At 46.0% G+C, this 25,801-nt stretch overlaps 1 pseudogene; it reads right to left on the bottom strand.

Moving 5' to 3' along the window:
- The window catches only part of LOC140720586 (uncharacterized), a 33,652-nt pseudogene extending 12,186 nt beyond the window's left edge, over positions 1-21,466 (bottom strand).
- Positions 21,467-25,801: the final 4,335 nt, after the last annotated feature.

The following is a 25,801-nucleotide window of genomic DNA, read 5'->3' as shown; positions in this document are numbered from 1 at the left end:
GGAAGACCAGAATATTTCTCCTTCAACTGTTTCCCTTCATCCTTACTCTTGACACTAGTCCCAGCTTTAATTTCTGGTTTACCCTGGTGATCCCTGCTACTCTTTTGGAAGCTCTTACTCTGGGTAAACTTAACCTCGTGGGTTAAAGCAAACATCAGCTAATCTAGCGGACTCCTGCAAAGTGGCAGCATCTTTTTCTTTTGAATACATCTCTATGTCATCAGGGACGCACCTTTTGAATTCTTCAATTAAAACCAACTCTTTCAATCGGTTAAAATCGTCATTTATATTTTTGCATGTGCTCCAGCGTGTAATACACAGAAACTTCTCATAAGCAAATTCCATATAAGTCCGGTTCACAGATTTCCTCAAATTTCTAAACTTTTGCCTGTATGCTTCTGGGACCAACTCATAAGCTTTGAGCACAGCCTGTTTCACTATGTCATAATCAGCTACTTCATCAACTGTCAAAGCAGAATAGGCTTGCTGAGCCTTCCCTTTAATCACACTTTGTAAGAGATCAGGCAAATTTTGTTTTTTGATTTGTTAAGAGGAGTTGTGGTTTTTTAAATTATATTTATAACAGCGTAATATTATACTTCAAGTCAAGTCACTTTTATTGTCATTTCGACCATAACTGCTGGTACAGTACATAGTGAAAATGAGACAACGTTTTTCAGGACCAAAAAAAAACTTTAAAAAAACTTATCTGATTTTCACAATATATACTTTTTTTTTGCTGTTTATACATCTTTTGTGTTATCTGTTTGCTAACACCTCCTCTGATTTGTATTTTTTAATAGGAAAATCAATAAAAAGATTGTAAAATGAATGAAATGAGAATAGGCCAACCCTCTTTTGGCCACTTTAAACTCTGAGCAACCTTCTCAAAACTCTGAAAGTATTTAACAACATCTGCCTCGTCAAACGCAGGTACCAATTTAACTTCCCGACTGGCCTCAAACTTATCACCAGAGTACCTTTCCTGCAATCTTTCTATCCTTTCCAGCTCGAGCTGCTTCCTCGCTGTTTTTCTGCCTCTCTACCCTCAAATTGCCTCTGTTTTACTCTAGCTCCATCTTTAATTTTTCTAACTTATACGGGAGCTCAAGCTCATGAGGTTTACTTTCAGGAAACACCTCCAACTCCTTTACTTTAAACACACCCTCAGATACATAATGTTCAGCTGTTATCCTCTGCATCTGTGCCCTCCTCATTGTCGATTTCACCTCAGCAAGTATTAACGTTTTAGCAATACTCAACAACTCAATCCGTCTGGCGTCCTCTAATGCCTCAGAGGTTGGCGCTTCCACAAACCTATCAGCATCTGCTGCTGATTTTCCACACACAAATCAATCAAAAGGGATTTCCCCAATGAAATCGATAATTAATCAATCAAAACGCCCCAAGTTTGTTCATATTTCGGATGCAGGCCCCGATTTCATTACAAACCATACACTTTAGAAACAAACCAGCAGCAAGAGAGTTCACACTGGAGTCTGGCTTTTATGTAAAACCCACTCTCTTTATTAGTATCTACTTATTATATAGAAACTTGAGCAAGATAAACAAAAGTTATCAGAGTAATGTGTATATATGTGTTTAAATGTAACTCCCAAATTATCGAGTTGAGGGGAATCAAGCCTTGGAGTCTTGAGATGGTAAAGTATGAAAGTTCAGTTCATTCACGGAATAGGTGCTGTGAGAGAGATATTTGTAATCCAGGTTAAATGTCGAGAGAAGGCAATTATGTCGAATTCCATAGGTTCCACGGTGGTAAAACGAGAGAGCAGTCGCTGTAGATTTTATCCGTTGTTCCAAATCCACATACAAATGATCACCGAAATTGACTTGTCACAAGGGGTATTGCCTTCAAGTGAATTACCACACCACACCCAGGCAAGGGTTAACACATCAGTGGCCTTCACAGGATACCCCAAATCAGATCCACTCCTATGGATCAAACGAGGTGACCACCACACATTCGATGTACATTATGCTGAATCGATAATTAACACACCCTTGTGGGCATAGGAAAGTCACAAATAGTGACCCTTGGCCACTAGTTCCCTTGTGTCGACTGTTCAATTTCTCCTCCTTCGTTTCTGTCTGACACTGAGTGTCTGTGTACTCGGTTAAAACTAAACAAGCTGCGAGTCAGACTCTCTCTCTCTCTCTCTCTCTCTCTCTCTCTCTCTCTCTCTCTCTCTCTCTCTCTCTCTCTCTCTCTCTCTCTCTCTCTCTCTCTCTCTCTCTCTCTCTCTCTCATAAAATAACAGTCCACAGCAAACGAAACCTAGGGATTCATAACAACGACCACTCCCTAGTGTGAACTGACTGTTGTGGCAGTAGTTGGGACGACTGAATGAATCCTTTCCCACATTCTTAGCAGCTGAACGACCTCTCCCCAGTGTGAACTCGCTGATGACTCTGTAGGTGGGATGACTGAGTGAATCCCTTCCCACAGTCTGAGCAGGTGAATGGCTTCTCACCAGTGTGAGCTCGATGATGTACCAGTAAGTTGGATGACAGAGTGAATCTCTTCCCACAGACGGTGCAGATGAACGGCTTCTCCCCAGTGTGAACTCGCTGATGACTCAGTCGGGTGGATGAGTGAGTGAATCCCTTCCCACAGACCGAGCAGATGAACGGCTTCTCCCCAGTGTGAACTCGCTGATGACTCTGTAGGTTGGATGACCGAGTGAATCCCTTCCCACAGACTGAGCAAGTGAATGGCCTCTCCCCAGTGTGAACTCGCTGGTGTGTCTGTAGGTTGCATGACATAGTGAATCTCTTCCCACATTCTGAGCAGGTGAACGGCTTCTCACCAGTGTGAGCTCGATGATGTATCAGTAAGTTGGATGACTTAGTGAATCCCTTCCCACAGACGGAGCAGGTGAACGGCTTATCCCCAGTGTGAACTCGCTGGTGACTTTGTAGGTTGGATGACTGAGTAAATCTCTTCCCACATTCTGAGCAGGTGAATGGCCTCTCCCCAGTGTGAACTCGCTGATGACTCAGTAGGTAGGATGAACGAGTGAATCTCTTCCCACATTCTGAGCAAGTGAACGGCCTCTCCCCACTGTGAACTCGCTGATGACTCAGTAGGTCGGATGAACGAGTGAACCTCTTCCCACATTCTGAGCAGGTGAACGGCTTCTCCCCAGTGTGAACTCGCTGATGACTCTGTAGGTTGGATGACTGAGTGAATCTCCTCCCGCAGTCCGAGCAGGTGAATGGCCTCTCCCCAGTGTGAACTCGCTGATGACTCAGTAGGTCGGATGAACGAGTGAATCTCTTCCCACATTCTGAGCAGGTGAACGGCCTCTCCCCAGTGTGAACTCGCTGATGACTCTGTAGGTTAGATGACTGAGTGAATCTCTTCCCACATTCTGAGCAGGTGAACGGCCTCTCCCTAGTGTGAACTCGCTGGTGTGTTTGTAGGTTGCATGACAGAGTGAATCTCTTCCCACATTCTGTGCAGGCGAATGGCCTCTCCCCAGTGTGAACTCGCAGATGACTCTGAAGACTGGATGACTGTGTGAATCCCTTCCCACAGTCCGAGCAGGTGAATGGCCTCTCCCCAGTGTGAACTCGCAGGTGTCTCTGTAGATGGGATGAGTGAATGAATCCCTTCCCACATTCTGAGCAGGTGAACGGCTTCTCCCCAGTGTGAACTCGCTGATGACTCTGTCGGTGGGATGACTGAGTGAATCTCTTCCCACAGTCCGAGCAGGTGAACGGCTGCTCCCCGGTGTGAACTCGCTGGAGAGCCATTAGGTGAGATGACCGAGTAAATCCTTCCCCACAAATTCAGCAGATGACCGGCCTCTGCCCAGTGGAAACCGACTGGTATGTCCACAGGTGGGATGACCGACTGAATATCCTCTCACACAGACAACAGGTGAATGGCCTTGCCCAGCGTGAGTTTGCTGATGTACCTTCAATTGAGGTGACCTAGTGGATCCCACCCCACAGTCTGAGCAGGAAGGACGGTCGACTCCACTTTATAAATATCGAGATAGAGACAGCAAAATTGGCGTGCCGTGTTTGAGATTCCTGGAGACAAATGCTTTCTCGTTTTTAACCTGTAAAAGGATTTACAAAATCCATCAATGGGTGTAGGAAAACATTTCAGATGAGATCACTTTAGTTGCCAAGGTGTGATCTGACATCACAATGTTACAGTGAGGATCAACCCAAGTTGGACGGAGAAATCATCTCCTGACTGGGCAGAGTGCTGGTATCTGGAATGACCATCAAACCGTCTGATGTGCTTCCTGTCTCTATAAGAATGGGGCATTTCTGCCGTATCCAATTCGTGACGTGGCTCAGTTTCACTCTCTCAATTGGTATTATCCCCATTTCCTACTGAGCTGCATGGGTTCCTGGCGCCACAGTAACTGAAACACTCTTCCGTAATTAGACTTTGACATGCAACTGAGATTTTCTTTTACCTACTGTCAATTAAAGTTCTAACAGTTTTAAAGCCATCTGAAGATTTCCTGCCCGGATGAATGGTTGGTCCGCACAGCTGATAAAATGAATTAAATTAATAATAGTATTATTTCATGTTCTTGTCACAGAGTCATAGAAAGGTACAACACAGAAACAGGCCCTTTGTTCCATCTAGTTAGTGTTGATCTATTTAAGATGTCTATTCCCATACCCCTACCATCCAGGTACCTGTACAATCCTCTTACATGTTGAAGTTGAGCACGCATGCACCAGTTAGGTTGTCTGCTCATTCCACACCTTGATGATCGTCTGTTTGAAGAAGTTTCCCCTCATGTTCCCCTTAATGTTTCACTTTTCACCCTTAATCCATGGCCTCTGGTTGTCGTTCCTCCCAATCTCAGTGGGAAAAGCCATTTTTGAAAAAAGAAACAGCATCCATTTACCCCATGTATAACCCTCATAATATTGGTACATCTCCATCAAATCTTCCCTCAATTCTTCTACATTCCAAGGAATAATGTCCAGTCCTGTTCAATATTTCCTAAGAACCCAAGTCCTTCAGACCTGGCAACATCCTTGTGAATTTTCTCTGAACGCTTTCAACCTCTTTTACATCTTTCATGTACGTAGGTGACCAGAACTGCACACAATACTCCAAATTAGGCCTCACCAATGTCTTCTACAAGTCAACATATCATCCAGCTATTGTTGTCAGTACTTTGGTTCATGAAGGCTAATGGGCTGAATGTTTTTTCCATCACTATCTATCTGTGATACCACTTTCAGTGAATTAAGGGCTTGCATCCCAGGTCCCTTTCTTCTACAATACTCCTCTATGCCCGACCAGTCACTGTGAAAGACTTCCCTTGGTAGGTCAGACCAAAGTGCAACACCTCACACTTGTCTCCATTAAATTCCATTTTCCATTTCTCAAACCATTTTCCCAGCGGGTCCAATTCGCACTGCAAGCCATGATAATCTTCCTCGCTGTCCACTACAACACCAGTCTTGGTGTCATCTACAAATTTGCTGATCCCGTTAATCACACTATCATCCAGATTACTGATATAGATGACAAACAACAATAGATCCAGCACTGATCCCTGTGGCAACCACTAGTCACAGGTTCCAGTCAGAGAGGCAACCATCTGCTACCACACTCTGGCTTCTCCCAAAGACAGTGTATCATTCGAATTACTATCTCATCTTGAATGCTGAATGACTGAACCTTCTTGACCAACCTCCCATATGAGACTTTGTAAAGTTCCTTGCTAAGGTCCATGTAGACAACATCAGCTGCCTTGCCTTCATCTACTTTCCTGATAACTTCCTCGAGAGACTCTATAAGATTGGTTAGACATGACCTACCATGCACAAAGACATGCTGTCTATCTTTAATCAGTCCACATCTATCCAGATACTTATATATCCGGTTCCTGCATATACATTCCGATGACTTTCCCACTACTGATGTCAAGCTCACCAATCTACAACTTCTTAGTTTATTTTTAGAGCTTTTCTTGAACAGCGGAACAACATGTTCTGTTCTCCAATCCTCCAGTTCCTCACCTGTCACTAAGGATCATTTAAATATCTGTGCTTCGGTCCCGACAATTTCTGCACTTGTATTCCGCAGGGTCCCAGGGAACAACTTGTCATGCTCTGGGGATTTATCCACACTAATCCACATTAATTTGCCTTAAGACAGCAAACGTCTCCACCTCTGTAATCTGTACAGGGTCCATGAAGTTGATGCAGCTTTGCCTCACTTCCGTAGACTCTTTGTCCATCTCCTGTGTAAATACGGATGCGGAAAAACTCTCCCACATCTATTTTGTCTCCTCATATGGATTACCATTCTGATCTTCCAGAGGACTAATTCTTCCTTTGCAATCTTTTTGCTCTGAACATATCTGCAGAATCCCTGAGGATTCTCCTTCACCTTGTCTGCTGGGGCAACCTCATGCCTTCTTTTATTTCTTTCATAAGTGTTCACTTGAATTTCCTGTATTTCATAAGTACCTCATTTGCTCCTATCTGCCTGTACCTGGTATGCACCTCCTTTTTATTGATCTGGGAGAGGAAAGCCAAAGGGGTGATAGATCTGCATGGTGGGATGCAGGGGTAAGTGGGGGTAAACTAAGGTTGCAGGGGAATGGGAGTCTGAATAACAGAACAGATAGTGGAGAGTTTGTGGAGACAGTTGTTGTTCAGTCCTCAGACAAAGTCAGGAATGAAAACGTTGAGCATGGTGCAGTGAATATGCTGAGCCCTGTATATTTCAATACAAGGAGCAGCGTAGGAAAGGTGGTTGTGTTCAGGACCTGGAACAACACCTGGAAGAATGACACTAGGATCAGGCAACTGTGGACCGGGACAGTCTGCTTTATAGCAAAGGTGTGCTTGATAAATGGGAGACCTTCAAAGTAAAATCTTGAAAGTACAAAGCGAGTATGTGATTGTCAGAATAAAAGGTAAAGATAGAGACTGTAGGGAAACTTGGATTTCAAGTGATATTGAGATCATGGTGAAGCACAAAATGAATAGAGTTGCATAACAGGGATAGGCAGGCAGTTTCTTATGGAGTATAAGAAATGCAAGAGAACACATAAGTAAATCAGGATGTCTAAAAGAGGATGTCTAAAATGTGTGGGAGTGCCACACATTGATTGGGACTCCCACACTGTTAAAGGTCTAGATGGGTTAGAGTTTGTGAAATGTGTTCAGCAAAGTTTTCTAAATCAATATATAGATATACCAACTAGGGAGGATGTAATATTAAATCTCCTATTAGGAGATGAGTTAGGGCAGGCGACGGACGTGTGTGTCGGGTAACACTTTGGTTCCATTGATCATAACGTCATTAGTTTCAACTTGATCGTGGATAAAGATAGATCTGGTCCTCGGGATAAAGTTGTAAATTGGAAAAAAAAAAGCCAAATTTGAAGAAATGAGAAAGCATCTAAAACACGTAGATTGGGACAAGTTGTTCTCTGGCATGGATGTGATTGGTAAGTGGGAGGCCTTCAAAGGAGAAATTTTGAGAGTGCAGAGTCTGTATGTTCCTGTTACGGTTAAAGGCAAAAAGAATAACAATAAGGAACCTTGGTTCTCGAGGGATATTGGAACTCCGATAAAGAAGAAGAGAGAGATGTATAAAATGTATAGGCAACAGGGAGGAAATAAGATGCTTGAGGAGTATAAAACAGTAAGAAAATACTTAAGAAAGAAATCAGGGGGGTAAAAGAAGAGATGAGGCTGCTTTGGCAGTCAGGGTGAAGGATAATCCTAAGAGCTTCCAGAAGTATGTTAAGAGCAAAGGGATAGTAAGGGATAAAATTGGTCTCTTGAAGATCAGAGTCGTCGGCTATGTATGGAGCGATGAGAAATGGGAGAGATATTAAATGTTTCTTTTTGCATCTGTATTTACTAAGGAAACTGGAATGGAGTCTATGGAAACAAGGCAAACAAGTAGGGAGGTCATAGAACATAAAGATTGAAGAGGAGGAGGTGCTTGCTAACTTGAGGCAAATCAGAGTAGATAAACCCCCAGGACCTGACAGGGTATTCCCTCAGACCCTGAAGGAGACTGGTGTTGAAATTGCAGGGGCCCTGGCAGAAATGTTTTAAATGTCGATATCCATGAGTCAGATGCCGAAGGGGTGGAGGATAGCTCATGTAGTTCCATTGTTTAATAGTGGCTCAAAAAGTAAACCGCGAAATTATAGGCTGCTAAGTTTGACATCAGTAGTAGGCACATTATTGGAAGAAATATTAAGAGATAGGGTCATCAAGTATTTGGATAGACAGGGACTTATTAGAAAAAGTCAATATGGCTAGGTGTGTGGTAGTTCATGTTTAACCAAACTATTTGAGTTTTTCGAGGAAGTTACCAGGAAAGTGGATGAAGGGAAGGCAGTGGATGTTGTATACATGGTCTTCAGTAAGGCCTTTGACAAGGTCCCGCGTGGGAGGTTAGTTAGGAAGATTCAGTCGCTAGGTGGAGAGGTAATAAATTGGATTAGACATTGGCTCAATGGAAGAAGCCAGACAGTGGTAGTGGAGGATTGCTACTCTGCATGGAGGCCTGTGACTAGTGGTGTGCCACAGGGTTCAGTGCTGGGTCCATTGTTATTTGTCATCTATATCAATGATCTGGATGATAATGTGGCAAATTGGATCAGTAAATTTGCTGATGCTACAAAGATTGGAGGTGTTGTGGACAGTTAGGAAGGTTTTCAAAGCTTGCAGAGGGTTGGAGGATTGGGCTGCAAAAATGGCAGATGGAGTTTAATGCCGACAAGTGTGAGGTATTGTACTTCGGAAGGTCAAACCAAGGTAGAACATACAAGGTAAGTGGTAGGACACTGAGGAGTGCAGTAGAACAGAGGGATCTGGAAGTACAGATTCATAATTCCCTAAAAGTTGCGTCACAAGTTGTAAAGAGAGCTTTTGGTACATTGGCCTTTATGAATCAAAGTATTGAGTATAAGAGTTGGCATGTAATGGTGAAGTTGTATAAGACATTGGTGAGAGTGATTTTGGAGTATTGTGTGCAGTTTTGGTCACCTAATTACAGGAAGGATATTAAAAAGTTTGAAAGAGTGCAGAGAAGGTTTACAAGGATGTTGCCGGGACTTGAGAAACTGAGTTACAGCGAAAGGCTGAATAGGCTAGCACTTTATTCCCTGGAGCGTAGAAGAATGAGGGGTGATTTGATAGAGGTGTATAAAATTATGATGGGGATAAATAGGGTGAATGCAAACAGGCTTTTTCCACTGAGGCCAGGGGAGAAAAATAAAAACAGAGGATATGGCTAAAGGGTGAAGGGGGAAAAGTTTAAAAGGAACATGGGGGGTGGGCTTCTTCACACAGAGAGTGTTGGGAGTGTGGAATGAGCTGCCAGATGAAGTGGTGAATGCGGGTTAACTTTTAACATTTAAGAAATACTTGGACAGGTACATGGATGAGAGGGGTATGTAGGGATATGGTCCAGTTGCAGGTCAGTGGGACTAGGTAGGAAAATGATTCGGCACAGCCAAGAAAAGCCAAAAGGCCTGTTTCTGTGTTGTAGTGTTCTTTGGTTCTACGGATCTAGCCATCCAGGAGTATCTTAAAAAGACCCTATCGTTTCCACCTCCATCAGCGCCAACGACAGCCCATTCCACGCACACCACTCTGCGAAAAAAAAAAACTTACCCTTGACATCTCCTCTGTACTTGTATACATCTATCAGGTCACCTCTCCTACTCGGTCGCTCCAAGGAGAAAACGCCGAGTTCACTCAACCAATTCTCATAAGGCCTGCTCTCCAATCCAGGCAACATCCTTGTAAATCTCCTCTGCACCGTTTCTATGGTTGCCACATCCTTCCTGCAGTGAGACGACCAGAATTGAAAACAGTACTCCAAGTTGGGTCGGACCAGGGTCCTATATAGCTGCAACAGTACCTCTTGGCTCTCAAACTGAATCCCATGATTGATGAAGGCTGTATGACTTTTTAACCACCGAGTCAACCTGCATAACAACATTGAGTGCCTTATGGACTCGGACTCCAGGATCCTGCTGATCCTCATATACAAAGACCATAACCGAGGATCTGGAACCCAGAAAGATCCCAGTTACAAACGGCACTTGGCATTTCAGTACTGTTGATGTATGTACAGTATGGGATGAGGTGGAGAGCGCGGGGTGTGACGGGAGAGAGGGAGCGAGGGAGAGGAGGGAGAGGGCTCGGTTGAGAAAGAGTGAGAGAGTGCGAAGAGGGGGAACCCTTAGGATGAGCGGTGCATTTAGAGGGTGAGAGAGAGAGGAAGACAGTGTAGGATACGAGTGCCAGCAAGGAGATTGTTTGGGAGAACGAGGGGGAGAGGGTGGGGCATTGGGAGAGAGATAGACAGGGAGAGGGTTAGAAACGGAGGAGGTTACAGAGAGGCAGGGGTGAGTGAGTGAGAGAGACGAGTTTGAGTGAGGTGAGAGGGTGCGTCAGAGACGAGGAGGTGGAGAGGGGAAGGCAGAGGGTGACTGAGATTGAGAATGAGGTGGCGGGTGATAGGGGTAGGGACAGGGATTGTGGGATGGGAGAGAGAATGGAAGAGTAAGAGAAACAGATGGATAGAGGGGAGAGGGTGTGAGAGAAATGAAGAGAGGCATGAGAGAGTGAAGAGATGAAGGGAGACAAGAGAGAGGAGTACGATTTGATAAGAGGAGTAGAGACAGTGGTGAGAGTAGAAAGCGAGGAAAGGGGTGATAGAGAGTGGGAGACTGGTCGAATAGGGGTGTAACAGAGGGGTAGAGGAGAGGGAGAAAGGCGATGAGGAAGCAAGGATGATTGAGAGGGGCGATGATAAGGAAGGGGTGAGGGAGAGAGGGAGAAAGAAGGAAGGGCTGGACTAGAGGGCCAGATGATGAAGAGGGGCTGTAAGGGGGGAGTGGTGAGGGAGATGTGGTAAGTAGCCAGGGGTGAGGGAGAAAGGCGAGGAGATGGTGTGCCTGATTAGAATTGTTGGACTATTATTTATTCAGTCCCCAGATGCAGGGTCGTTAATTACGTATGTTCACAAGTCACCGGACAAATCCACCGTGGGATTACGGTTGCACGCCTGGAGTTTTACCGCGTTCGGTTCGGGTCTCCATTACCGACAGCGGGGAGTTTGATCACGTACGGTTCCGGTCTCCATTTCCGACAGCGGAGAGTTTGACCACGTACGGTTCCGGTCTCCATTTCCGACAGCGGGGAGTTTGACCACGTACGGTTCCGGTCTCCATTACCGACAGCGGGGAGTTTGACCGTGTACGGTTCGGGTCTCCAGTTCTGACAGCGGGGAGTTTCATCGCGTACGGTTCCGGTCTCCATTACCGACAGCGGGGAGTTTTACCGCGTATGATTCTGGTCTCCATATCCGACAGCGGGGAGTTTTAACACATATGGGGACCAACTGCAACTTGCCGTACAATATCAACCCCAGTTGATGCGGGTGTTTCTCCTGTTCAGTTGGCAGTGAGGAAGGTGTTAATCTCAGGTTTGTGTAATTCGAGGATCGGTTGCAGTGGGAAAGGGCCGGGACCGAGCCGGACAGCTGGAGGCTCCGGGCTCTCCAGTCTTGCATCCCTGGTTTTAGTTTTGCACTGAGTCAGGACCGCGGGATCAGTTTGCACTGGTTCCCCAAGCTGGGAGGGTGGACGTGGGTGAAGGGGGCCTGTCTATGTGTCGGTGTTGGGTCAATGGTCAGAAGGGTGTGGGGCCATTGGCGGGACGGAGGGTAGTTGGGGTACTGTGGGTGATCAGAAGCAACATGACCTGGGTGGGTGGGAAAGGGGTAAATTACGTTGTCAACGAGGGTGGATCTGGTCCACTGGATCAGACAGCTCAGCTCGCGTGTCCTTTCAGGAGGCCACAATTCCCTCTTCATCTTAATTACTGACTAATCTTCCTTTTCACATTGAGTTTGTTACAGAGACCCAGGGTCTGCAAACAGATGATTGGTAGGAAGCAGAGGGTGAGAGGCTGTTTCTTGAACTCGAGTCCCGAACTTAGTGACGTTCCCTGGGGTTACGCCCATTGCTACTCGTCAACTATGTCAATAATCTGGTTGAGAAAGTACAGGGTATGGGTAGAGAGTTTGCAGCAAGTTCAAACAATTACTCTTTTTGAAAGTCAGTCACTATAAACACTCCCCTCTCTTTCCCTCTCCCCACTCAGAACTGACCAAAAGTTACTTCAGGAGATGCAAGATCTTGAACTGAGTAACCACTGTGAGGGAATGGGAGTGGTTTCAAAGGGCTGGGCTGCTGGAAGCACATTACCAGACCTGGAGTGATTGTAACTGGGTCTGACAGAGGCATAACTGTTACTTCTGGGAACATTCAGTCTCACTTCCAACTATTTTCTTCCTTCCTTTGTACAGGTATGGAATGTCTAAAGGACCCATGTTTGAGTAAATGAGACTCACCAAACTTTCTCCTGACTGAATCACTGGAATCTCCGAGTCAGAAGGGTTCTCTCCAGTTGATGCTCTCAATCCTCAGGCTGGTTCACTTGTTGCTGTTCCCTTGTCTTCAGTCGTGGTTTTAGTCCAGTTGGGGTTTTCCTTCAAAGAAATCTCTCACCGCAGGTCTAACTTTAACATGAAAGATAATGAAGCACATTATCAATAAAAAGGAGGACCAAACTTTTCTACTAAATGTTACTAAGAACAAAACTGACTGATATTTAAACTTTGAAGGCAGATATAATGATCTCAGTGAACAACCTTTTATTGACCCTCACACATCACAAAATGATATGGGATAAGAAGGAGCCATCATTCAGTCATGGTAAGACATAAGACGCAGGAACAGAAGTAGGTGATTTCATCCATCTGGTCTGCCCCACCACTCAAACATGGCTGAGATTTATTCCAACACCATATTCCTGCCTTCCTTCTGTAACCCCGAAGTGACTTAGCAATCATGAATATATTAATCTATTTCATAAATACACTCAATGACGGCCTCAACCTACCTCTGCGGCAACAAATTCTACAGATCAGACATCGTTTGGCCATTTTGTTTCTCATCTCAGTTTTAATGGGAAGCATTTTTATTCTGAGATTGTACTGTAAGATTACAGATGCTCCATCTAATAGAAACATCCTCTCCATGTCCACTGTATCCAGGCTTTTCAGCATTCGGTCGGTTTACTTAACCACACTTCCCCCCGCCCCCCACCACCCCCATCGTCCCTCTGAACTCCATTGAGCACAGTTCCAGAACCATCAAATGCTCCTCATACATAAAGCCGATTATTCCTGAGATTATTCTTGTAAACCTTCTTAGCAATAACTGTACTGAACACATTTCCTGGAATAACAGACAAATTGGTACCAGGTTAATTCACAGGGAAAAGTTGTGCTTTCTTCACTGTTGTACCAGCACAGATAAGTCATTTCCATTTCCCGGTTAAATCAGGTCCATTTCAGGAAATATAAACCAGTCCAGGGTGAATGTAATAAAAAGAAATTACATTCTGGAATTACCAGAAACTCTCAGCAGGTAAGGAACAGCTGTGGGGAGAGGAACAAACTTTACAATTCAGGTTAATAATGTTTCGTCAGAGTGACTTCAAACGTTTACAGTTTTTAGTGCAGATCTCCAGCAAGTTGAAATTCTGTTTGATTTCCACCGAGTGACAGACAGGTGACAGTCAGGTGGGGGGGGGGGGGGATTTCCAAGCACAGATTGAACACCAAAACTCACGAGTCTATTTCTACTGTTGTAAACACAGATCAGCACATTTACTCATAGCCTCTCCCTGTGAGGATGGACTGGTAACCCATCTTCTCCTCAGTAGCAGTCTTTGCTTCTAAAGGAACTCCAGAAAAAATCAAACATCTGATCCCAGACCAGGAATACTCTCTCAACACCTCATAAGTCCAAGCAGCTCGATCACCGGGTCCTTTTTACCTGGATCAAAAACTGTGATATCCAGTTCCCAAACTCACAGGGTCAAACAGCTGAACCTGTCATTTAACAACCCTGACAGTCTCACACATCGTCCCCCCTCCCATCTCACAATCCCGGAATTCCCCACAACCAATGTCCAGCTGCTCGAAATTTCTGCTTCATTGCAGAAGGATGACTATCCAGCCCCAGCTGTAGAAGCTCAAACCAAAGTCAAAGCCAAAACACCAACAGTTCCATATGCCTGGAATGCCGATCACAGGATTAGAGCCCAAGCACCAACTCTCCCAGTACTCTTTGCTGCCAGTAAAATGCTGCAGTGTGTCAGCCCGTCACTGTTCATAAACTAGCACCTCCACACCAATGCACAACAGAACTGGGACCTGATGGTACTCTGGCATTCCAGCTAACAAAGAACGATTCTAGAAGTGACTCAGCGAGGCCAAAGGTTCAAAAGAACACTTCACAATGAAGACAAGGGTTGCGGGAAAAATTGCTGATGTATAATATTGAGGTGTGGGATAAAGGGCGGACAGAAGTTGACCCAGATGGTTGAAGTATTTCACTGAGGAGACTGGGCAGAGGTTGAACAAGATGGGCAGGGATGAACAGATGAAACCAGGTGGGAGAAGGAATCAAGGACAATCACTGATGGTCCTCCAGCAACACACTGACACTGAATTAATAGTACACACTACTGCATAAAATATTCTAAAATGAAAAAGTCAGAGCAAACAATAAGAACTTTGCCATATATACTTTGACGCTCACCAATTTTTATATCAACACACCATAGACAATTCCACATCCAGATACATCACGACTTTGCATGGTAACTCCTCTGCCCGTGACTGTGAGGAACTGCAGAGACTTTTGGATCCAGATCAGCACATCACAGAAACCATCCTCCCCCCTAGACTTCCCAGTCCCTCTGTAAAGCAAGCAGTGAAATCAAAGATCCCCACAACCTGGGACATTCTCCTTTCTCACACACCCCAGTTCGGGAGAAGACACAACAGCCATAAAGCTCCAGGACAAATGTGAGGAGCCTCAGGAAACGAGGCGAGTTGGGGAAAGTTAACGCGACTCAGGGGCCAAGATCAGATTTCCCCAGCACAACATGGAGGAAGCATCACCACCCATCCGGAAACTATCAGCATACCACGTGATCTTGCGTCGCAAAGCGGAGGGCGGGTCAGATCTGCGGCACACAGCCTCACGTGACCTGTTGGCGGGAGTACCACTTCAATTCTGCGGAAATAGACAGCCTGGGCTCCTGGTTTGGATTATTCAATGCAGATTAAGTGAAGTCGACACATTTTTGACGAGGCCATAAATGGGTAATTGGCCCTCAGTTCGGGGCTCACGACCAACATCAGATCTCCCCGCTTGGGATCGGTCTCATACTCACCGATGGGAAAGTGATATTTTCGGCCCGCAGAGAGTGATCCCGACCCCGGCTCCTCCCAATGGCCACACATTTTAATTCCACGTCCCATTCCCATTCTGATATGTCTGTCCATGGCCTCCTCTACTGTAAAGATGAATCCGCACTCAGGTTGGAGGAACAACACCTTATATACCGGCTGGGTAGCCTCCAACCTGATGGCATGAACATTGATTTCGCTAACTTCCGTTAATGCCGCTCCTCCCCTTCTTACTCCATTCCTGACATACTTAGATATTTGTTCTTTTTTTCTCTCTCTGCCCATCACCCTGCCTGTTCCCCATCTCCTTCTGGTGCTCCCCATCCCCCTTTCTTTCTCCTGAGCCCTCCCGTCCCATGATCCGTTCCCTTCTCCAGCTCTGTATGACTTTCGCCAATGACCTTTCCAGCTCTTGGCTTCATCGCACCCCCTCCGGCCTTCTCTCATTTCGCATTCCCCCCTCCCCTCACTACTTTCAAATCTCTTAGTATCTCTCCTTTCAATTAGTCCTGAAGAAGGGTCTCGGCCCACATCGTCGACAGTGCTTCTCCTTATAGATGTTGCCTGGCCTGCTGTGTTCTACCAGCATTTTGTGTGTATTGTTTGAATTTCCAACATCTGCAGATTACCTCGTGTTTGCTCTTGGAAATGTTGAATTTGGTTCCTCGGTCAAATAGTTGACTCACTTTGGGGACAAGTGGGCTCCAAGCACCGGTCCCTACAACACCCACTGGGACATCCCTCAGTGAACAAATCTGTATTTGTCCGTCACACGTAATAAAACCTGATATGGTAAGAGTCATCGTCCAGTCATGGAAAGACGCAAGACAGAGGAACAGAATTAGGAAATTCGGTCCATCGAGTCTGCTCCACCACTCAACCATGGCTGATAAATATTTCAACACCATATTCCCTCCTTTTCCATTTCGTAACGTTTAAGCTAAGATTGTAATGGCTGCCTTTACCCTTCCTTGTGCTGCATTCAACAAATTCTCTGGTATTTCTTGGTAACAAAAACAAAATTCAGAAATAACTCAGTAAGGCAAAATACTTCACAATGAAGACAACGGTAGGAGAAAGATTGTTGATGAATAATCATTGGTGGGATACAGTCCGGACAGAGGTTGAACAAGATGGTTAATATTTCTCATTGAGGAGGTGGAATACAGGCCGGGCAGAGGTTGAACCAGATCGGCAGGGGATGAGCAGATGGAGCCAGATGGGAGAATGGGATGAAGGGCGATCTCTGATGTTCCTGCCGCAATACACAGACCCTGAAATAATAGTACGCACTAGTAGATAACAGATTCCAATATAACAAATCCAGAACAAACAATAAGAACTTTGGTATATGTCCTTTTCTACCCTACACACTTTTTCAATGCACCGCAGAAAGTATTCCATCCCGATTCTTCATATATTCGTACGGCTACTGCTCTTCCTTTAACTGAATAAAATAGTGGAGAACTGTGGACACAGCTGAGCACATCATAGATACCAACCTCCCCTCCGTGGACTCTGTCTACACTTCTCACTACCACAGTAAAGCAAACAACATAATGAAAGATCCTCACAACCTTGAACATTCTCATTTCTAATGCCCCATAGGGGAGAGGAGAAAATAAAACAGAAACATTCCACCAGGCTCAAGGACGGTGTCCATTCTGCTGTTAGAAGCGAACAGCGTGATGAGTGGACTCCTGACCTCACAGTCTAAATCGATGTGACCTTACAGCACATATCTACCTGCACTGCACTTTCTCTGCAACCAGAATGATTTGTTTTACCTCAATGTACTGCTGCAATGTACTGATCTGTGTGGAGAATACCGGAGACACGATTTTCACTCAACCTCTGTACATGGAAAACAAAACAAAGATTCCCCATTTCAATCGTGTGGAAATATTAAACAGCCTCGGTTGCTCCTTTGGAAATTCCGGAGTGTGCACAATTCAGAGAAACTCGGGTAAATGAAAAAAATAGTTAATTCTCGCATTAATAGGGCCAGATGTCGGGAAACGCTTTCAGCATTTTGACAAGTCGTAGTCATGGAAAGAACATGGAAATAAACTTCCCAGCACCCCGGGAGGAAGTGAGAGATCTGGATCTCACTGTCCTGTCTGAACGGGGGAAAGATGAATTTCTCATACACGTGGAGCAGTGTCCCGAGGGTGCGATTACTCTGTTTAACGCTCGAGTCTGCAAGAACACAACGGGCCGAACGGCCGCTTCCAGTGTGCTGGAAATATGTAAAACAATTATCGACCCCAGGCGTCGATCCAGGTGAAGTTTGGATCCGATACCGGGCCGGGTGATGGAGGTAAAGTTCCCCAGGTACATCTTAATGGATGGGTTCAGTCTCGGCATCACCTCCTCATCCCGCTCCTGGGACCAGAACACCAGGGGCTGAGCGGCGGCTCACCTCAGGCGGTTCGGTGTAAAGGTCCCATAACCCGGACCGACCACGACAGGTTGTGTCCAGGAAGCCGGACGAGGCCGCCAGTTCAGGGAAGTTGACGGGACTCTCTGCCCAGCATCAGGTTCCCCTCCCCCGGGATCGGCTTCAGTACTCACCGATGTGAAATTGTCGGTCGCGTTCACCCCTAGTGACCGGCCTCAATACTCACCGATGAGAACGTGATCAATTTGCCCCGGAGACAGCGATCGGACCATCCGCTCCCAGCAGACGATCCGCTTCAACAGAGAACGGAAAGAAAACCCGGTCCATCCGGAGACTGTGAGAGCGGGGGCGGGGCCTCGGAAGCGAAAACCTCAGATGCTGCAGATCTGCGTTTGAAATGGGAGTGAGAATCTGGATCACGTGACGGGTGGAGGGTCTCCCACCTGAACCGGTGATTCAGCTCCTCGCCCCTCACACGCTGTCAGACCTACCTGCCGCATTTTACACCAGCTACATTTTTGATTTTTCCTGCTGCATCTTCCCGTCCCCATCTCTCCACCTCCCGGTTCTCAGAGTTACGGGTTCGATTCATATCCCGTATGAAGAAGGCAGGGGCCCTATAAAGAAGGTGGGGGTAGGGTGGGAAGGAGATGGCTGGTAGGTGCCAGTTGAAAAAATAGTAAAGGGAAAGATCAAGGGGTGGGGATGGGGAAACAGAGAGGTGATTGGCAGGAAAGGTAAAGAAGGTAAAACACTATGTGTAGTAGAAGAAGGCAGAACGATGAGAGAGGTGATAGGCAGCTGGAGGAGGAGGCAGAGTGAAACTGGGATGGATCCACATGCAAAAATGTTTTTCCCTGTTCCCAGTTCCTCGGTCTCCGCTGCATCTGCTCCCATGATGAGGCTTTCCATTCCAGGGCATCTCTAATTTCCTCTTTATTTAAGAATCGTGGTTTCCCTTCTGCCGTCATCAATGATGCTCTCACCCGCACCTCCTCCATTTCCCGCACTTCGGCCCTCACCCCATCCTCCCTTCACCACAACAGGATCCGAGTTCCCCTTGTCCTGACATACCACCCCACCAGCCTCCGGATCCACTATATTATACTCAGCAACTTCCACCACTTTCAACAGGACCCCACAACTAAGCACATCTTTCCCTCTCTACCCCTCTCTGCTTTTCGCAGGGACCGTTCCCTCCGCGACTGCCTGGTCCCCACGTCCCTCCCCACAGATCTTCCACCCGGTACTTATCCCTGCAAGCGTAAGTGCTACACCTGTCCCTACACCTCCTCTCTTACCACCATTCAGGGCCCCAAACAGTCCTTCCAGTTGAGGCAACACTTCACTAGTGAGTCACTTGGGGTCATCTATTGCACCCGGTGCTCCCGGTGCGGCTCCTCCACATCGGCGAAACCCGACGCAGATTGGGGGACCGCTTCTTCGAGACAGGATCTGCCGGTTCCCACTCACTTCAACTCTGCTTCACATTCCCATTCGGACATGCTCATGCATAGCTTCCTCTACCGCCACGATGAGGCCAAACTCAGGCTGGAGGAGCAACACCTCATATACCGACTGGATAGTCTCCAGCCCCTTGGCATGAACGTTCAATCCAAAGCAACACGCACAAAATGCTGGAGGATCTCAGCACAACAGGCAGTGTGTATGGAAAAGAGTAAACAGTCGACATTTTGGAACACCAGCCTTTTTCATTCCTGAGGAGGAGGAGAAGTGATCTGAATGAAAAGGTCGGGACGGAGAAAGAGGGGAGGTGGAAGGTGATTGGTGAAGTCAAGTGATGGGCAGGTTAAGGGCTGGAGAATAAAGAATCTGAGAGTTGTCAATAGGAGAAAGGGAAGGAGGGGACCCGGGGGGAATTAATAGGGTGGTCAGCAGAAATGAAAGTTCAGAGTGGGGAATAGAGAAGTGGGTGCACTGATCTGTTTACTGGAAGGAGAATTCAGTATTCATACAACCAGGTTGGAGGTTACCCAGATGGAATATAAAGTGTTGTTCCTCCACCCTGAGGCCGGTCTCATCTTGACACAAGTGAAGGCCATAGCTCAAGCGTCGGAATGGGAATCAGAAATAACATGTTTGGCCACTGCAAAGTACCCCTTGTGGCAGATGATAGAGAGATGCTCGACAAAACGACCTCCCAGTTTATTGCGGGTCTCACCAGTGTGAAGGAGGCCGCATCGGGAGCACCGGACACAATAGATGTCCCCAGCCGATTCGCAGGTGAAGTGTTACCTCACCTGGAAGGGCTGTTTTGTGTCTGAATGGAGGTGAGGGAGGGGGTGTACGGGTAGGTGTAGCACTTAGGCCGTATGCAGGAATAAGTATCTGGTGGAAGATTAGTGAGGAGGAATGTATGAACAAGGGGATTGTGGTTTGTGACGTCCTAAACAGATTTGCATAAATGCATTCCCTACAATCATTAGTTATCTCTTTATTGCAACATAAACATCACATATTCCATGCAGTGATTGCTCAAGGCATCCGGGCCTCCACACCGGCTCCTGAGGCCACTGAGGGGCGGTGACCAGAGAGCGATAAATATGTTCAACACTCTGCAGCTCTGGTGGGCTGTTACCCTGGTGATGGAGGAAGTGGCTGAGCAGAACTAACTGAAAATAGGAAATAAGGAACAACCTCACACGCTTTGAGTTTAATTGTGACAAAGATGAATACTGAGCTCTCAGCCATTTTGTAATGTGGAGCTGAAATTCTAATGGCTGTTTTAACCCTGTCATGAGATGCCTCCAGTAAATCTGTTGGTAGTTTCATCTCGACAGAACTTCCAGCAGTGCAGAAGCTGTTCCAAAATCAAAACACATTGTTGGATGCGGCCTGTCTGTTTCAAATGTCAGCTATAGGATATTTACAAAGGACATCACACAATACATTGTGGTGATTATCGTTAAGTGTCCTTCTTTGTTCAATTAAATGGTTAAACATTCCATTAAATTCTTGTGTCTCCGAATAACCAAAGCAACAACCCCCCCCCCACCAAACAAAAAACATCTGGAACCCCCACCGAACACTTTGGCGTGAAGCAATGCATCAATAAAATTACAGATTTGCAGTACCATGTGAATACAGCCCTGTTCAAATGGGTGTTGGACTACTGAAACAACCGGCTTCAGAAAGTCAGGATGTACAACCGCTCCTCACTCCCAATCATCCTCAACACAGGCGGTGTGCTGAGCCCATTGCTGTACACTCTGTTCACACATGACCGCACGGCCAAACACCCGGGGAATCACATTGTCAAGATCGCCAAAGACACGACAGTTGTGGGGTCCATCACATATTAATGAGATGACATAGAGAGAGAAGGGCTCAAGGCCGGGTACACCCCAACCCACAAACTCACCCCACCACACCCTCATTACCCCGAGTTTAACATTTCCTGGCACTCACCATATGTACAGATACTCCTGTGTCTAACGTCACTTTATGGACATACTACCAATGTTTTAAGCTATGACATGTTTTTATATAATCCTCATACTTATCTCTGCGATTTTTGTTCCTGCATGTGATCCTCAGCAACAATGATTTATGTTCCCCTTTATTTGTCGATTTGTGGAGTTTGTTGCAACAGATGGTGATTGAGGCTGTCACTGGGTGTATTCACGGCAGTGGTTAATATATTATTGATCGCTAAGTATTGATCATTTTTGTTAGCCAGAGCTACTAGACGATTAATTGAAAGTTGCACGTCAAAAGCAGACTTCACAATTTTAGATTTTTCATTACAAAATGGCTGCAGTGTTAAACTTTATCATAATTAAACTCTCAGCATACGATGTTGCGTTTGTTATTTCCCTTTTCGGTTATTTTTGGTGAGCCACTTCCTCTGTTTCCAGGGTAACAGCCCACTAGAGCTGCAAGAAGAGTTGCACATTTTTTATCGCTCTGTGTTCACTGCCTCTCAGGGTAGAGAGAGTGGCCTCGGGAGTAAATACAGCAGCATGATAGTGTGAGGAAAGGATGCTGTGAGCATTGGCCTTATGGAATGAACTGAGAACACAGAAGCATAGAAACATAGAGAACCTACAGCACAATGCACAGACCCTTCGGCCAACAGTGCTGTCCCAAACATGAACATACTTTAGAGATTTCCTAGGGTTACCAGCCCTCTATTCTTCTAAGCTTCACATACCTATCCAAAAGTCTCTTAAAAGACCGTACTGTATCCGCCTCCACCACCGCCGCCGGCAGCCCATTCCTCGCACTCACCACTGTCTGCGTAAAAGAAACTTAGCCCTGACATCGCCTCTGTACCTACTTACAAGCATTTTAAAACTGTGCCCTGGGAAAAAGCCTCTGACAATCCACAGGATCAATGCCTCTCATCATCTAATACACCTCTATCAGGTCACCTCTCATCCTCCATTTCAAGAAGAAAAGAACAAGTTCACACAACCTATTCCCATAAGGGTTGCTCCCAATCCAGAAAAATCCTTGTAAATCTCTTTTGCACCCTTTCTATGTTTTCCACATCCTTTCTGTAGTGAGGTGACCAGAACTCAGCAAAGTACTCCAAGTGGGGTCTGACCTGGATGCTGTATAGCTGTAACATTACCTCTTGGGTCTTGAACTCAATCCCACGATTGATGAAGTTCAACACACCACATGCCTTCTGAACCACAGAGTCAACCTGCGCAGCAGTTTTGAGTGTCCTATGGACTCGGATCCCAAGATCCCTCTGATCCTCCACACTGCCATGAGTCGCAATTAATTCTATATTCTGCCGTCATATTTGATCTACCAAATGAACCACTTCACACTTAGCTGGGTTGACCTCCGTCTGCCACTTCTCAGCCCAGTTTTGAATCCTATCAATGTCCCGCTGTAACCATGGACAGCCCTCCACACTATCCACAACACCCCCGACCTTTGTGTCATCATCAAATTTACTAACCCATCCCTTCACTTCGTCATCCAGGTCATCTATAAACATTACGAAGAGAAATGGTGCCAGAACAGATCCTTGAGGCACAGCACTGGTCACCGACCTCCATGCAGAATATGACCCGTCTACAACAACACTTTGCCTTCTATTGGCAAGCCAGTTCTGGATCCAGAAAGCAATGACCCCTCGGACCTCGTGCCTCCTTACTTTATTAATAAGCCTTGCATGGTGTACCTTATCAAATGCCTTGCTGAAATGCATATACATTACATCTGCTACTCTTCCTTCATCAATGTGTTTAGTCACATCCTCAAAAAATTCAATCAGGCTCGTAAGGCACGACCTGCCTTTGACTAACCCATGCGGACTATTCCTTATCATATTATGCCACTCCAAATGTCCATAAATCCTGCCTCTCAGGATCTTCCCGATCAATTTACCAAACTCTGAAGCAAGGCTCGTTGGTGTATAATTTCCTGGGCGATCTCTACTGCCTTTATTGAATAAAGGAACAACATCCGCAACCTTACAATCAGTTAATATCTTTGCATTAAAAATAAGAGAAACTGCTGTTGCAGGAGATTTAAAGTAAAATGGTTGAATGCTGCAAACATTCAGCAGATCGGCAGCATCTCGGGCAGTCCCAGTTCTGAAACTGGGTCTTCCACAATTTCTCCTTCACGGATGTACCCTGATGTACTGAGTTCCCAGCATTTTCTGTTTTATAATTTTACATTGTGTTTCTGCTACCCTGAGGGAAACATCGCAGCCAACTGTGCTGGGCAAGATCCCACAGTGCAAGAAGACAGTGATCAAAGATAGTTTAGCTGCTGGAGACAAGCTGAAGTGTATCCGTATCCTCTCACAATCTACAGCCTGGTAAACCAGCCTGAACAAAAACGTAGGCAGAAGATCCTGAGGGTCCCCTCTGACCTTAGTTTGTGAACCGAAAATGGCAGGAACACAACGTCAAATGGCCAGCAACAAAGCATCTGTGACTGTGTTATAATGTAAGGATGGAGTCTCTAAGAACATGCAACTCACAGTATATGGACTTCGATCCAGGCTGGTAATTCTACAGCTCGGGTTGGAATTTCCTCAATCTGCAGTGAAGCTGAGGTCTCGGGTGGTTAGACACTGGTTATGGGGGAATCACCGACCGCAATTCCCAGTGGGACATTATACCTCTCAAATATTTTGGGACATCATACCTCTCAGATATTTTGGGACATCATACCTCACAAATATTCTGGAGATGTCCGAAAAGGTAACGATGGAGATAGATGACGTAGGGCAGAGATTTTGTCTAAGCGGACTTTGGTGAAGCCTCTAACAAGATCCTGCGTGGCAGCTCATCTGGACGGTTCGGTCACGTGAGATTCACGGGGAGCTTGCGAGGTGGATTCGCACCCGGTTCAATGACAGGAAGCAGAGGGTGGTGACTGAAATTGGATTTAGCGAATGGATGCCTGTGACGAGTGGGATGTGTGTGTCAGTATTGGGGCCTCTGTAATTCATTATTCATGCCATTGATTTGACATGAATACCTGGCACCGTTAGCAAGCTTGTTTTTCATATTGCAACAGGTTACAAATAATTTCAAGGGGCTCTTGGATCAGTTATAGAGATGGGCTGAGAAATGGCAAATGGTTTCAACTTGGACAAGTGAGAGATGGTGATTTTTGGCAGTCAAACCAGGATGGGACTGGTATAGTGAATGGGAGGTCATGGAGTGCTGTGGAACAGTGCGATCTGGGAGTACAGGTGTACAGTTCACTGCAAGTGGACGGGCAAGTATCGAGGGTGGAAAAGAAGGATTTAAACATGCTGGCCTTCATCAGTTAGGCATTGAGTTCTCGATTGTGGACATTGTATTGTAGTTATATAAAATGTTGGTAAGACTACACCGAAAATTAAATACGTCTTTTCTTTTCATACTATCGTAGGAATGCCATTATCAGGGCGCAGAAGAGTTTGTTTGAGATGCTGCCTGGATTAGAGGGCCGAGTTATAGGGAATGGTTGGCTGAGCTGGATCTTTATTCCACAGGAGAATGGGGGTAACATTATCGGAGTTTATAAAATCAGGAGGGTGTACAGATAATGTGGGTGGTCGTGGTATTCTCCCCAGGGTTCAATACACAGGATTGTTTAATGTCAATCCAGTGAACTGTTGTAAAGGGGAACATAAATCATTGTTGCTGTGGATCTCATGCAGGAACAAAAATCGCAGAGATAAATATCAGAATTATATAAAAACATGTCATAGCTTAAAACATTGGTAGTATGTCCATAAAGTGACGTTCGGCACAGGAGTATCTGTACATATGGTGAGTGCCAGGAAATGTTAAACTCGGGGTAATGAGGGTGTGGTGGGGTGAGTTTGTGGGTTGGGGTGTACCCGGCCTTGAGCCCTTCTCTCTCTACGTCATCTCATTAATATGTGATGGACCCCACACTGTCGTGTCGTTGGCGATCTTGACAAGGTGATTCCCCGGGTGTTTGGCCGTGCGGTCATGTGTGAACAGAGTGTACAGCAATGGGCTCAGCTCACCGCCTGTGTTGAGGATGATTGGGAGTGAGGAGCAGTTCTACATCCTGACTTTCTGAAGCCGGATGGTTCAGTAGTCCAACACCCAGTTGCACAGGGCAGTATTTAGATGGTAGAGTTGGAATTTGTTACAGAGCGGTTCTGTCAGTAAGAATATTGGTGAGTAACCAGTGCGGCAGGATTGGAGTTATTGATTTGTGTCATTACCGGCCGTTTCACGCTCTTTGTGATGATTGGCGGCAGTTCCACCAGACGGTAGTCGTTTCATTCTGAAGGTATATAGTTCTTTGGTGCAGGGACGATGCTGGCCGATGTGAAGCCTGCATTAGTGAAGTGTTGACAATGGCCGTGAAGTCGTCAGTGAGCTGGTGCCCACACTGCCGGAACACTCGGCCTGGGATGTTTCTGCCCTGGCAGCCTCACAGGGGTTGGATCTCGGCAGAGTCCTTTCATTGTTGTTACAGAGAGTGGCTGCTCACCTGTGAAATTATGACACCTTTTTTCCCTTATTTGGAGGGGGAGAGGTGGGAGAGAGAGGGGGAGAAAGAGAGGGGCAGGGAGAGAGGGGAAGGGAGAGCGAGAGAGGGAGGGAGAGAGA

This window comes from Hemitrygon akajei, unplaced genomic scaffold (assembly GCF_048418815.1).
Source record: "Hemitrygon akajei unplaced genomic scaffold, sHemAka1.3 Scf000045, whole genome shotgun sequence".
NCBI lineage: Eukaryota > Metazoa > Chordata > Chondrichthyes > Myliobatiformes > Dasyatidae > Hemitrygon > Hemitrygon akajei.
Note: the sequence above shows the minus strand (reverse complement) of the source record. Positions and strands in the feature narration are given on the sequence as shown.